This window comes from Uloborus diversus, chromosome 3 (assembly GCF_026930045.1).
Source record: "Uloborus diversus isolate 005 chromosome 3, Udiv.v.3.1, whole genome shotgun sequence".
In the NCBI taxonomy this organism is placed as follows: domain Eukaryota; kingdom Metazoa; phylum Arthropoda; class Arachnida; order Araneae; family Uloboridae; genus Uloborus; species Uloborus diversus.
Genome location: NC_072733.1, coordinates 131,317,161 through 131,330,521, shown reverse-complemented (window position 1 = coordinate 131,330,521; position 13,361 = coordinate 131,317,161). Strand labels below are relative to the sequence as shown.

Here is a 13,361-nt window from a genome sequence, read left to right as displayed (position 1 = left end):
AGCACATTTTGTTACTTCCTATCACGGTAGTATATTCTGGTGATTCTCCAGAATGGTCTGTACTGACTTATGATGCGGGAATAGACACTAGTGCAGTCCATTTTGATGTTAAAGTGTACTGGCATTGCATAAGCTGGTACGGTGCATGGTGCCAGTAGCATACTGAAGTCACTAGAATACCAGCATTGCATTAGGTATAGTTACGAAGCACAATATTTTAATGTAACATAATTAAATCAACTAAAAATGCGACTTATCAATATCCAAAACTTAAAAGAAGGGATGCAAAATTACAATATTAATCAAAGCTATATGTAGTGCATTATCGAGTAAATGATTAAAAAGTAAATATATTTAGTCAGAACAAAAATGTTTAATTGCAATATATTGTTATGAGTCCAGTCACTTCAAGAAATTCTTTAAATGACAATAGTTCTTGAGAAAATAGAGATTCATTTACGACAAGAAATATCGTTAGCAACTGCTAAATTAACCATAGCAATTAGGCAAATTCCATTAACACCGTAAACTCAATGGTCACACACGTATTTACACCACATTATGCAAAAACAAAGCATAAATCTGAGCATGATACGCAAAATCTGAGCATGTTTGGCACCTCTGTTTTGTGCACAAAAAGTGCACTGTACAAACAGCACACTCTGTACAGCTAAATTGTACAATACTTTTCATATGCCATCACAATGCTCAGACTTAGTGCACTTTTTACATAATGTTTTCATTGTGTAGAGACTACTTTTTGTCCGCAATATTTAAAATGAAAAAAAAGAAACTGAAAATTAAAATTTCTTAATTTTAGCATGTTTATTAACAATAAATTTATTTAGGAGAACATATCAAAAGTATTGTTCAGTTTTTGATGAAATATAAGAAATTCTAAAATAAAGCCTGTCGTGGAGTGGAAATCATATTTGTTACCAAAAATCTGTTTATTACTCCTGAAATTCAGCAGCAGTTGTTACAACTGTTACTGCAGTTATAACTTTTTATTGAATACATTAATAAGTTAAAGTTGAACAAAATATAGATTTTAACTTACTAACATGTATGGCAAGAATTTCCTTCCTACCAGGAATGATGATGAACCCCCTCCCCCAAGCAAACAAGACCCCAAAGTTGAGGTCAATAAACCCTTTAAAATGTCTATGGCATAATCTGGATTAATAAATCTGGATCACTGTGTTATAACCCAAATTTAATGCTCTTTCTTGCCACAAAAGGTTTTCTTATGCATGCTTACGATATAAAACTATATAATCACTGGTGATGCATTAAAATTTCATAATTTAGAAGCAAAAATTTCTCACATTCAGTATGCATTATTAATTTAGACAACAAAAAGTAAATAATAAGCGCCACATTATAATTTTTTCCAAATATTGTAACATTCGAGTTCAAACCACTTAAAACTACTATTGTGTAGATGTTTATTCTCCAATATTTTTCAGCTGTTCGTGTCAGTTTTGTTGCTGTATGGCATAGAAAAACATAGTGTGTTATCTATATAACTCACAGCGTGTTACTGGTTTCCATGGTTTGAAAATATATTTTGATATCTATCAGATATTTCCAAATTTAAATAATTAAATGTATTGTCAAATTGTTGCTGTTTATTTTCCTACATTATTCTTATAGTATATAGATTTAAAATTAATGTTTCTTTCATTACTTATACACCCAAACCTGTTTTTATGTGGTGGATGGGGACCGCATAAAAAAAAAATCCCATTAAAAAAAATATTGTTCGAAACTTCACAAGTAGCTATAAAAGGTTGTTTTTGCAACACAGTTAAAAAAAAATGTGGTGGATAGGGAACGCATAAAAAAAGTCTCACAAAGAAAATAACCCCAAAATTAAACAAAATCAAAATAAACCAAGTGAAGATAATTTTGCAGACTCCTGAAAAATTTCTTGAATAAGGAAATTTTTGGGAGGTCAGTGACTTCCCATCAGGATGCCCATGTCCTCACTTGAAGATATTACCTCACACTCGTTTTACAAATAATTTTCATACACTGCACAAAAACAGGTTTGCATATAAATAAACATGTATTTAATGTAAAAATTTATTCACTTTAAATGGTATTAAATCTAGCTGATATCTACAATTTTGAAATATAATTTAATATAAGAATAAAATATAGCATAACTACAGTTCATATTGACTATATTTTGGTTATTGACTATAATATTTATATACTCTATGAAACTGATTACAAATATACACACAAGCCTTGTAAAGAATCACAGTATCATATACACAAATATAATGTTTTATGTAATATTAATACATGAAAAGCTGATTTAAAATCATAGGTTATATTAGCTTAGTTTTATTGATTATTGCTTACATGTGTTTTAATGCTTATATGTAATTTAAAATTAATGTTTTACAATAAATTTTATTAAATTTAATTGAGTTGGTTTCGCAACAACAGTAAACAAATTTTACAAAATTATAAATTTTAGAAACTGGAAAAAAAAAAAGCAATACCAGTCAGGGTTGGCCGATTGGACCCAATGAGTTTTTTTTTAAATAACCCATTTAAAAAACCCATTATTTAGCCCACTTTTCGGTTTTTTAAAATTTTCTGAGAAGTTTTTTTTAAAAAAATTAAATATTTTCACAATTTAAACTTTTTTTATTTGTTCTTCATCACAGACAGTGTACATAAAAAACTAATTTTGAACTTCAGTGGTATTTCTTAACTCTTTATAGCATTAAAAAATACTTCAAAGATTTTAAATAAATATATTTAACTTTTTTCTTTAACTGGTCAATAAATAACTCAAATTGTCTTGACTAAGCCCTGTCACATCTGATTTTCTCAATATTTGTAGTTTCTACAGAGGAAACTACTCTAGCTAAAAGGCTCTTTCATTTGAATTATTTTCTGCAAACCAACACATCACAAATCTCGAATAAACAAGGTATATTTTTTAGAAGATAACAGGCATTACAAACGGTCAGACAGAAAACAGAATAGGATGTACAGTATTTTCATTATCTTATGAAAAGGTTTAATATTTCTTACTCTGTACACAGAAATAGAAAATAATTTGTGGGTCCGAAAGTCATGCAATAAGTCCCTTGCCAGCACTTACCTTGGGTGAGGGGAATTGGAGACCCTCTCTCTCCTTCAGCAGCATATTGTAATTGTAAGGATATCAGCAACTCACTTGACATGGTCTGACAAAGTTATTAAATTGGTAGATGCTGGCATCATTTGGGGCTAAGTGCAAAGACCCATAACAAAATGAAGTTAAAAAATGCTACAGGCCTATGTGAACTTAGTATACAGTAACACCTTTAGTGAAAATACAGGGTTTTGTATATTTAATTTGAATTCTTGATCCTGTAATATATAAGTCATATCTTCTTATAGGAAATCTTTGAATAACTTTGTTTATTGACATAGAGTGGATAAATGAGATGAAAGTTAATTAGGTTGAAAATTAAAAATTTTATTTCAATTTTTTAATTATTATGACAATTCTTCTGATTACGTGATAGAGCAATTAAATTGATAGTTGCGGGGGTCGTAAAAAATGAAGTCACAAAAGCACTACAGGCCTGAGTGCTCTTAATAAAAACATAATATACCTGTAAGGAAAATATTGTGTATTTTCATTAAGAAATTTGAAACCTTGACCCTGTAATGTAAAAGTTCTCTGCTAATGGGAAATTTTTTAAGAACTTGTCGTACACGGAACAAGAGTGGATAAATAAGATGAAAGGAAATTGGAATGAAAATTTATATTTTTAAGTGACATAGTCGAACCTCCATAACTCCAATATTTCTTTATCTCAAAGTTTTCATCAGGTCCCGAGCTTTTGAGACTGTTGTGGAAACTTCATGTAACTTGAACGTTTTAGCTGGTGCCTTGGGACTTAAGTCATCAAATTTCAGTTGACTGTATCTAAATTTTTAAATTGTCATGATAATTCTTCTGAGGACGCATGCCTCAGTTTCCGATTATTATCTTTATAGAAACATATATTGACAAAAACAAATTTTTAAAATCAATATGCGTGCATTTGGAGGCATTCATTTTGTCTAACGCAGACAGTAGAGTTCCGGCACTTGAATGATATTCTGGCTGAATCTAAGAAACACCCTCAGCAGCGAGGACGGATTCAGGAATCCTTCGAGGGACAAAATTGCGCTTTAGAACTTCAATTTTGGAAAAATGGCAAACCTATGATTCCTCTCCACCACCATAATCCAGTATCGTTTAAAATAGTCCTTTTGGGACTGCAGTTTTGAAAAATTAACAGAGGAAAGAGCTTGAACTTCATTCCCTCACCAAAGCCTCCTCCTAAACATTACCAAAGATGATTTAAAATCGCATTTTTAAGACCAAGTTTGAAATTATTCCAAAAATCTTCTGATTAAAAGTTCCATAAAATTTTTGGCAGATTAACTAAAAAATACTTTTGAAACTTTAATGTCGAAAAATTGCCTATAGAGTGCTTCCCTTGTATCCGTTCATGCATGCTCAGTAGGGCAAAAAAACCTCTACTAGCAGACTTATTGATAAATACCCATTAACAATACATTTATACTGCATCGACAAAAAATTTATCTTTGGATGCCCGTTAAAAAATCATGACCAATAATTCAGAACAATCATTTAACAGAATTCCAAGATTCTGGAATGGAAAAACTGTATGAATTCCGCAGAGTCCAGAGTATTCTTGAGAGAATTTTCTGCTTATATGGGGAGAAGAACCCAAGACAAAAAATAAATAAGTAAAATAAACCTTTTTTTAAAAAATGAATTGACGAAAATCAGAGTCCACACAACAATCTAACAGTGGCCTGAAAACTGCGCAACCTATGGTGTAATTGTCTATTTACTTTGCACGTTTTAGCTAGTTCTCTGATTTGTTAACATGTCCTATTTCCAGTTACTTATAAATTAAGTCATGGATATTTTCTATTTGTTTTTGTAACACACATCTCATTTTCCTTACTGATGTGTACAGTAAGTAGAACTACTATTATCCAAATTTTTTCCAGAAAAAGAAAATTAAGACAGAAACTAATGCAAAATATTTGTAGAAGTGATTCGCAAAATAAATAATCTGTCTAAGCGCTTTTCCCTCTGTGAGTTAGTTAAACACTAGCTCACACTAGTCACTTTGACAGAGATATTTAGCAAGCAATGATTTTCATTTAGAGTACAGTACATCCTTACCGACATAATGTTCAGCACATGTTACTACACTTAGCATGTAAAAACACTCTACTTTCATTTGATAAAGAATTTAAAAATAGTTTTTCCCCATTTCAAATACAAAAATTTATTAAAATAGCATTTCTTTTCGGAAGAAATTCATTTGTCCGAGTCTACTGTAGTTGAACATTGACCAATTTGTAATTTTTCTTATTTCTATACATTTGAATTTTTAGCCTTATTCTGCTTAACTTGTTTCTTTTAGGTACAGTTACTTCTGTACAAAAGTTACTGCTACTCAACTGTGGTTTTATTTTTGTGCAAATCATGCAAAAATGTTTGGTGATAAATTTTACTTGACTGTATACAAAAAACACCGTAGAAATATCCCCCAAAAATAAATAAATGTGAAAAAAAAAAACCCGAATGAAACAAATAAAAGAAAAGGTGCTTTACCTAAAAAATATAAAAGGAACGTAACAAAAATTGCTTGTGAGCGAAATGTAAGATTTTTTTTTCCCGTTTTCTAGTGACGAAAATTAATATGGTTAAGTTCTCGGGGACTTATTTAATATGCTAGAATTAACTCAGACAAAAATTAAAAAGGACAAAGCTTAAAATTAACAAATATTTAAAAAAAATTAACTTTATATTAGCACCTTAAAGAATAAAACAAGGACAGCGCAACACTAGTAAAGAAATTACACGACAAAAAAATTGCTAGAAATAATAGTAAGAAAAAAAATAATAATAATTTTTCGAAAGAGACATACTGAATTGAATGAACTAAAAAAAAAAAAAAAAAAAAGAAAAAAGAATCAATTAGCGAAAACGGAAAACGTGCAAAGCATGAAGCAACAATGTAAACAAATCGACCGCATGGCTCTGTGTTAGGTTGAGTTGACTTCATTTTAAGTCGGAAACTGATTCGTTAGGAGTGAAAGAAATATGAAAAATGATTCATAAATTATTAAATATTAGAAAATCTAGGACGAATACAAATTTAAAAAAAACTTCGTTAGGCAAACCGCTGGGATGTAAATCAATTTTGTGCCAATTTTCATCATCATACGTTGAGTTGATTTTTCAGTAGATTACTTGACCCGAAAAGCTATTGCGCAATCAAAAGTTATTCGCAGCTCCAATGCTCGAGTACGCTACCTTGCGGTGATTAGCAATACTAAAGAAAAAGGTAAAACATTCCATTCCACGGTTTGATTCATACAAAAGTAATTTCAAATGGTTATTTCTCTCTCTCCGATGGCAACAACCCGCTTTATTTACGTACGATCTTTGTTTACGTTCTGCAGACTCGCTTCTAGCGTTAGATGTCTAGCGTTAGAATTTGATTTTAGAATGAGTGTTTTTAATCACTTGAATATAATTTTAAAAGAGAGCAGTGGACTTGGGAGTCTTTAGATGAACGATTTAAACGCAGATCGGTCAGAAATGCTGCCAATAGGATTAGGCGCGCAAACGCACGCCGTGAACCGTGAATTGCAAACCGAGTGAGTTCTGTAAGTGTTTCCAAACATATTTCCGGTGTAATCATGCACTTTACTGGAGAAAAGAGTTGAACTAACACTGACAGTAATAAAACTGGAGAAAAATATTAATGTATAAAAAAATGCTAATAATAACATTGATACTTATCCTCGAAATGCCATTTTTTTTATCCGATAGTAACGTGCCTTTTAATTCAAACGTGAACAATTTCCTGTTAGATTAGCCTTCCCAATAACTATAAATAATGCACAGAGTCAAACTTTTTATAAAATTTGTTTAGATTTTAAAAAACCACTTTTCAGTCATATACATGTCATTGTAGGTCATTCAAAGTCTTGTATCTGAAAACCCATGAATTTATTGGACAATTCTCATTGCAAAACATGTCACTTAGTTTTGCAAAGCATTGAAGTTAAGAACTGAACAACAATGACAAAGTAAAGAAACAAATTGAATCACGAAGACCTGAAAAGCGAAACATTTCACATACTTTTGCAATGTCATTGATGTTAAGAACTGAACCACAGTGACAGAGTAAAGCGACAAATTGAATCATGAAACCTGATTTTACTGCTAATATGTTTTCATAAAATCATTTTGACCCTGCTTTATTTATAGTCATTAGGAAGACGAATCTAACATGAAATTGTTTACGTTTGAATTTAAAAGGCATATTACTATGGAATGAAATAAGTGGTATCTGAGGTATGACATAAAAATTAGTGTTATATAATGATCATTAATTTTTTTGCTACAATAATATTTTTCTTCAGTTTTATAATTATCAGTCTTAGGTCAACCCTTTTTCTCCAGTAAAGTGCATGATTAATCTGTAAATGTGTTCGGAAACACTTGTGGAATTCTCTCGATTTGAAGTACACATTGTGCATTTGTGCACCTTAGCCTATCAGCAGCATTTCTGACCGATCTGACTTTAGTTTTTTCATCCAGGGCCATATTTGGAAATGTGGAGGCCCCGGGGGAATGAAAGAGTGGAGGCCCCTAATCAGGGTTCAAAAAAAAAAAAATCATCATATTTTCGAAAATATCCGATACATTGATATATATCCGAATTGATATATAGCCATTCATCCCTTCAGTGCGTCAATAAAATGAGTACGAAGCATGCTTGGGAACTAAACCCTGGGAGTTTTGCATTAGGCTGACCTCTTAACAGGAACATCTGGCTAGCTCCCCAGAGCCCTTGGTTAGGAGGAGTGAAATGGGTACAGTAGGCCTTGGCCCTCATAAGATGTCATGCCACTGGGTTTGGTTTTTTGACTCTTAAAACACTCATCCTAACATTTTTTACTAAATCACTGCTTTTAGAGAATGTCAGAAGTTGCTTGCTCTTTGCAACTGTTAGGCATTTTAGAAAATATATACACACATTTTGACACTGAACATAGTATAATTAATGACCATGAAATGTTTTTAAGCTGCCTTAGTCTTTGCAGTATGTAAACATTGTATGGTTTTTTTCACTATTCCTTTTGCATTCAGTAAATGTAGGAAACAAAGATTATATTATGATTGTAATTTTAGTACAAAAATGTTCCCTTACATACTTTTCTCAAAAGATAATGAAATTGCAAACTTATGCTTATAATAATCTAATGCAGGAGTTGCATGTCAAATTAATTGTCCCCTTTAAATGTATGAAAATCATAAGTGTTATGAGATTCGTATAAAAAAACACTAACCTTTTTGTAATACTAATAAAACTAGACTAATGTATTAGTGACCTGTGAGCGAGCGTAACAATGGTATGCTTTTTGATAGGAACTGTATGGGGAAATTAACTTTAGTTTTGTTGCAAAATAAACCTTAAATTATCTGGCATGCCGAAAAATTCAAATTTCCGGCATGCTGGTCAACCACGCTTTTCGGGGTAATATGGTATTAAAAAATCTAGATTAAATTGATACTCGTTTCAAAATTCCCCCGTAAGATTTCATACTGGCATTTAAATTTCCAGTGTGGTTAGTTACAGGTTTCAAAATTTCTAGTACGTTTAAAAACCACTATTAAAAATCCAGATTAAATTGATTCTGGTTTCAAAATTTCCAGTATGTTTAAAAACCGGTATTAAAAAATCCAGAATAAATTGATACTGGTTTCAAAATTTCCAGTATGTTAAAAACCGGTACTAAAAAATCCAGATTAAATTGATACTGGTTTCAAAATTTCCAGTATGTTAAAAACCAGTATTAAAAAATCCAGATTAAATTGATACTGGTTTCAAAATTTCCAGTATAAATTGATACCGGTTTCAAAATTTCCAGTATGCTTAAAAACCGGTATAAAAAATCCAGATTAAATTGATACTGGTTTCGAAATTTCCAGTATAAATTGATACCGGTTTCAAAATTTCCAGTATGTTTGAAAACCGGTATAAAAAAATCCAGATTAAATTCATACTGGTTTTGAAATTTCCAGTATAAATTGATACCGGTTTCAAAATTTCCAGTAAGATTTCATACCGGAATTTAAATTTCCGGTATGATTTTCTTTTTTCCGGTACAAATCATACTGGGTCCGGTATCATTTGGATACTGGTTTTAGGATTTTTTTCCAATAGGGTCTAGTGTTTTGTGTTTACTTTTGTATTTTTTATGTTACGTTAATTTTACGTTTTTATTTTTATGTTATGTTTTTGTGTTCGCGTCAAGGGAAAATTCCCTGAAAAGGATCATTTATGCCTTTGAATCGTCTTAATTGATCCATTGCGGTAGAAGAAAAAAGGCAAAATAGCTAGTCATAGCACACGTAACTCTCTTACGATTGAGAGATCCGCAGAAAACTAAAAAAAAATATACTTCAGGAAACGCGCTAATATGTAGGGGAATGTGGAGGTAAAGTGAAATAGTTAAGATGAGTAAGCTTTTTCAAAAGGAACAAATTGGGAATTTGTTTTGAAAATTACGGTTCATAAAATAGAACGTTTAATTTAACAAAAGAATTTCTGTTAAAATACTATTTTATATTTTTGGCAGTAAATTTGCACCTTCAAAAACGAAGTGGAATTTTTTACCGTTTTTTTTCATGGGGTGAAGTGAAAAATAAAACATTATCTAATGAAATATTTTCTCTTCGATTATGAAAATTATTTAGTACATAAATAAGTGCACAAAAGTAGCACACAAATGAATTAGTAAATAAAAGGTTGAATGAATAAATGCAGATATACTGAAACAATAAATGAATAATTAAGAAAAATAATTTTATGTATGAGGAAAAATAAATGAGTGAGTAAAAGTAAATAAATGAGAAAATTAGCGAATGAATGAATGAAAAACGGAATTACTAAATGAAGAGATGTAAATGAATTAATAAATGAATATGACTGAGTGATTAACGAAAATAGACCATTTTTCTTTGCCCTATCTACTTTACCCGCAATGTACTTGATCGAATGTACAAAATATTTAAAATACAAGTAAGCTTAATATTAACTAAATAAATAACTGCACCGAATACTAGACGGTCTCAATTAGTATTTAAAGTTTTAATAGCAATATCTTTATCATTTTATGATAACAAAAATAATCTTTGAATTTTAATAAAATATTACAATCTGAGTATCATTTTTTTAAAAATTACCTGCATTATCCTTTGCTTTAATCTTTCACGGTATTTTTTTTCTGGCTAGAATAGACTGCATATGCAGCAAAAATATTACCAGATAGGTGGCACTAAAAGTATAGTACATATTTCACCACTTCACTTTGCCCTTTGTACTCCCCTATGTAGACAATATGATCAAATTATTTGAGAAAAAAAAACCGTAGATCTCAAATGGATAGTAGTACACTAACTAACGATCATTAGTAGCACATGTGGTGCAAAAAGGGATACATGCAGTTTTTACGATGTTTAAACTTCTTCCTCAATTTATGTTATTTGTGTCTTTGCTGCAAATAGTGACTACTAACATAAATAAAACATAAATAAATAAATAAATTTGTAAAAACTTGTAGTATGCTTTTGTTTATTAGAAAATTAAAGGTAGTTCAATTTTAACCGTAAAGCTTTTACTTGAACCAAAACCTTAGAAGTTTGTATTTAATCACCAAAATTTGTTTAACGGTATGAATCAAAATAAACTCTACCATTTCTGACGTCAACCTTGATTACAGTAGTGCAATTATGCATCTAAATTCAATGAAAAAAAGCTTCACATTCAAAACTATGTAAGATAGGTGAGCCAAAGGTGACCAGTGTTTTTAAGGTAGACCAATCGCAAAAGATAAAATTAGGTATTTGTTTTCTCCTAAAAAGGTAGTTCAGCATTGTAAAATATGTAACTGCATTGTCAATAGCTGAGTGAAAATAACTGAGTTTATTGGTCGCCATTGCATGCGGTTTTTTCACTTTTGAGGAGGAATAGCTCTAACTTTAAGTCAAAATAATATTAAAGCTTAAATTCTTAGAGCTTTGAGTTAAGATACGCTTTATAGAAGATTACTTCGTTTTCTTTTTAAGTACATTTACTCTAAGTCTGATAAAACTAACACATTAACAATTTTACGCCGTGAAAAGTTTGACAACACCATAGCCTAATACCTAATTGCCACGTTGAGAAAACAATATCTTCACAAATGTGACAAATTTATTTTCAGTGCTCCATTGTTTTATATTGTTTTTAACACTGCACGTTGTTTTGCTATCATTATTTAAACTGTTTTTTCTCATGAAGTCATCTCGACAGTTTAGGCTTTAAAAAAATATATAGGTTCTGGTGGTGGGGGGGGGGACTGGTCAATGGGGGTGTAAAGTGGTCATACGTCAAATAAATGGCTATAGCTTGGAAATAAATGATCGAATGAATGTGAAAATTTTATTTTAGAGTAAGGCAGTTTGAAACTACATTTTAAATATAAAAGTTTATAACTGGCAAAATTTTATTCGGTAAAAAAATATTTTGTGTGAATATGAAAAGTTTTAAAATCTAAACACCGATCTTAACATTCTTGGAAAATTTTGTTTGTAAGAATTACGAACAGATTGACTGTACAGGAAGCTTCCTACATGTCTCAAGAACTCTTACTCATTAGCAGTTAGCTGAATCTATTTTAGATAATTTTTTAGAACAATTTAAGTAAGATGGGGTAAAGTGGTCATAATATTAGGCTTAACGAATATTGTTCTTCTAATGTCACTTAATCTTTAGGTATAAGGCAGATACAAATTAAATATAAATTTTACTTAATATGTATTGTTTTTACAGTAAAAGGGGTTAAATATACGAGTATATGCGTATATATACGCATATATACTCGTGCAGACATTTACATAGACGTATTCACATAAATGCGCCAATAAATACGTATATGGGTAACTGCAAGTATTTTTTATCCATACAGCTATACATTCTACTATACACGTATATGCTCGCTTATACTCGTATATATAATAGGGCTCGACCGATGGCATTTTTTGGCCGATGGGCCAATGCCGATTGTTGGCCGATTGTTCAAATATGGCCGATGGCCGATTGTTTTTCTCCAAATGGCCGATTGCCGATGGCCGATGGCCGATGCCGTTGGCCGATGGCAAAAAAAAATCAAACAGAAATAAATTGATAAGATTGTCAGGGATTTAAAGGATCATTGATTCATTTCACTTTACTTCCTTTCTACGAATAAAGAATTGTAATCCCCCCCCCAAAAAAAAAATCAGATTTCGACCTAAATTTTTATTTTACTATCACCAAATTTATACTTCATAAGTTTTTTTGGCCCATCTGTACATACATATGTACCTAAGAATATATAGATAACCAAATATCCATTTCGAACGCCTCCTCAGTTAATTATCGCCCTGATAATACCCTGAATAGTTCACATTACCGAAACATATATCTATCTGCAAAATAGTCACCTTGAACGATTATGCACTTCTGTCAACGTTCGTATAGCTTTTAGAAGCACTCCTGGAAGACATTTTTCGCAAATTCCTGTAAGGCCTCTTGCGCTGCTGCTTTAACTTCATCGTGGGAAAGAAGGCGACTTTCATGTTGAAGATGCACGGGTCGATTGGTCAATACTCTGATATGACAAACAAATAACATAACGTTTCGTCGGACTTAGCTCCGTGTGACTTTTACCTGTTCCCAGCAAAAAAAAAATTGCATAGACGCCGCTTTTTTCCGTCAGGAGAAGATGAAGCGGCATCATAGAAGGTAGCGAAAAATGGCTTCCAGGAGTGTTTCCAAAAGTTATATGAACACTGGCAGAAGTAAATACTCCCTTAAGGCGACCTTTTGAAGGTGGATGTGCTTCGGTAATGTGGACTATTCTGGGTAAGATTTTATACAGCTTGTCCCTGAACTTTTGCATCGTACTACGTACAATCTGTATAGGGTGTAGTTATGCTTCTCCTTTTTTGACTGCTGTATGATGAAAGAGAAAGAACAAAAGCCAAAAAAGAAGGAAGAAAAACAAAGAGACTGTTTAATAACCAATTGATTTTTTTTTTTTTTGGAATTGAGCATATAACTAACATTTCAGCAATGTTGCAATAATGCATGGATTTAAGTACACTAAACATAGTTTAAAAAAATTAAATTACGTAGTTTAATCATTAAAAAAAAATTAAGAATCGAACTATGAAACCATCAACAAATTATGCAATTAAAGTGAAAGATTGC

At 31.2% G+C, this 13,361-nt stretch overlaps 1 protein-coding gene across 1 annotated transcript in view; it reads right to left on the bottom strand.

Annotated features, from left to right (window-relative positions):
• Nucleotides 1-13,361, bottom strand: part of LOC129218948 (carbonic anhydrase-related protein 10-like) — a 128,535-nt gene that overhangs the window by 107,117 nt on the left and 8,057 nt on the right. The window lies entirely within an intron of this gene.